The following is a 2,699-nucleotide window of genomic DNA, read 5'->3' on the forward strand; positions in this document are numbered from 1 at the left end:
GGCCATATTGCTGAAAGAAATCAATAAATTCAATGCAATCCTTATCAAAATACCAATGTCATTCTTGACAGAATTATTAAAACTTATTCCTATAATTTGTATGGAACTGAAAAAAAAAGCCAAAATAGCCAAAGCAATTCTAAGCAAAAACACAAAGCTGGAGGCATGACATTATGTAACTTCAAAATACGTTACAAGGCTGGGCTGTAGTAACCAAAACAGCATGACACTAGTATAAAAACAGACACATGAACTGACACAGTGTGATTTTGTGTCCACACTCAAACCTCACGTCAAATTGTAATGCTCAGTGTTGAAGGAGAGGCTTGGTGGGAGGTGACTGGATCATGACGGTGGATTTTTCCCTTGTTGTTCTCATGATAGTGAGTTCTCAGGAGATATGGTTATTTAAAAGTGTGCGGCACTTCCCCCTTCACTTTCTTCTCCTGCTCCAGCCATGTAAGACGCAACTCCTGCCTCTTTGCCTTTTGCCATGCTTGTAAATTCCCTGAGGCCTCCCAACCACGATTCCTATACAGCCTGCAGAACTATGAGCCAATTAAACCTCTTTTCTTCATAAAATTCAGTCTCAGGTAGTTCTGTATGGTAATATGAGAATGGACTAATACAGAAAATTGGTACTGAGAGTGAGGCATTGCCTATCTTTATATCTTTATAAGATATCTGAAAATTGGAAGCAACTATGGAACTGGGTAACAGACAGAGGTTGGTACAGTTTAGAGGGCTCAGAAGAAGACAGGAAGATGAGGAAAAGTTTGAAACTTCCTAGAGATGTTTTAAATTGTTGTGACCAGAATACTGATAGTGACGTGGTCAATGAAATCCAGGCTGAAGGTGGTCTCAGATGAAAATGAGAACCTTATTGGGAACTGGATTATAGGTCACTCTTGCTATGCTTTAGCAAAAAGACTAGCAGCATTGTGGCCCTGCTGTAGATATCTGTGGAACTTTGAAATCGAGAATGATGATTCAGGGTATCTGGTAGAAGAAATTTCCAAGTAGCAACATGTTCAAGAAGTAGCCTGCCTGTTTCTAATAGCATATGGCCATGTGCATGAGCAAAGAGATTATCTGAAGCTGGAACTTATATTTAACAAGGAAGCGGAGCATAAAAGTTTAGAAAATTTGTAGCCTGACCATGTGGTAGAAAAGAAAAATCAACTTTTCTGGGGAGGAATTCAAGCTGGCTGCAGAAATTTGCACAATAAAGAGGAACTGAATGTTAATAACCAAGACAATGGGGAAAATGCCTTGAAGGCATTTCAGAAAGCTTCCCTTGTACCCCATAAATGTGTGCAAATAGAAAAATGGAATAAACTATTATTTTAGACTTCACATCACATCACTCGTTTTATCCACCTTATACAGTTTCATAGCACAATCGTCATAAGCATAAGTTGAATTATCTGTCTTCCTCTATAAATTTTAAGCTTCTTAAGGACAAGGACCATGTAATTCATCTCATATAATGTTGGGTCCCCAAAACACAACACCACACCTAGAACCAAGTAGGTTTTCAGTAACTATTTGATAACTTGAGTTAAAAAGAGAAATGAGAGCAGACATTACAGAAGTCTCACAGACAATTTAGACTTCTTGTGCAGCTCTTATAAGCCTATACCATTAATGTTGATAGATATCAATTCCTGGCTTCTAAACTTAGGCTATTGTTCACTCTGATTTTAAATAAAAGCTAGGCATTTCCCTAAACCTTATTTGTGGAACCCTGATTTTTAAATCCTGCAACATTTGAATTTGGGCTAGTTATTATTTAGAATTTTTTTAAATTAACCTATCACCTGCTAATATTATGCATTTTTATGTGATATGTAAATAAAGGATCTTATTTAAACTTTTTCTTAAATATTAGGTTTGTGCAAAAGTAATAGTTGTTTTTGCAATATTTTTAATGGTAAAAACGCAGTAATTTTTGATCAAACCTAATATAAAGATACTTTAATTGATTAACGGAGATCACAATGTTTCTAAACAATTTTTCTTTGGGCACATAATAAAAAAAGTCTAATCACATTCTCAAACAATAATTGGAAGCTATTGGTTTTCACTGAATAACTGAAATCATATTATTTTGTCATTTTATAAATGTTACCTTCTTGATTTGAAACTCATATAAATTTTTATTCTATGTCATTAAATTTTAAACATATCTTAGCCTTTTGATTATTGTTTACAAATTTGTTCTGCTTTCTCCATTTTACTCCAATTACTTTACTGTATGTATGGTTGTTACTATTATTATTTGCAACTGGCATTCAAGTTTAAGGAATAAAAGAAAAACAAATATTTTGGTTGTAAAGCTCTGTGTGTGTGTGTGTGTGTGTGTGTGTGTAACAGAGAGAGAGAGAGAAATATATCAGTCTAGAACATCATTTCTTGAACAGCCTCTCTTTTTCTGGTCAATTTTATTCTTCTCTCTTTCTAATAATTGTTTTAATGTTGATCAATTAAATTATTTTTATTGTCTTTTAGAAACAATTTAATGTATCTCAAGAATGTTTCTAAAGTATGATCATTGTTCTTTGATATAGTTGGATAAAATCTCAGCTCAACTTTTTTTCATAGCCAATGTTTTGTGACTTTTCATTCTTGTGTGTCTGTCATAATTGGTAAAATAATGCATACCATCTTTTCCTGGAAGCATTCATTTTATCAAACCT

This window comes from Pan troglodytes, chromosome 2, assembly GCF_028858775.2.
Source record: "Pan troglodytes isolate AG18354 chromosome 2, NHGRI_mPanTro3-v2.0_pri, whole genome shotgun sequence".
NCBI lineage: Eukaryota > Metazoa > Chordata > Mammalia > Primates > Hominidae > Pan > Pan troglodytes.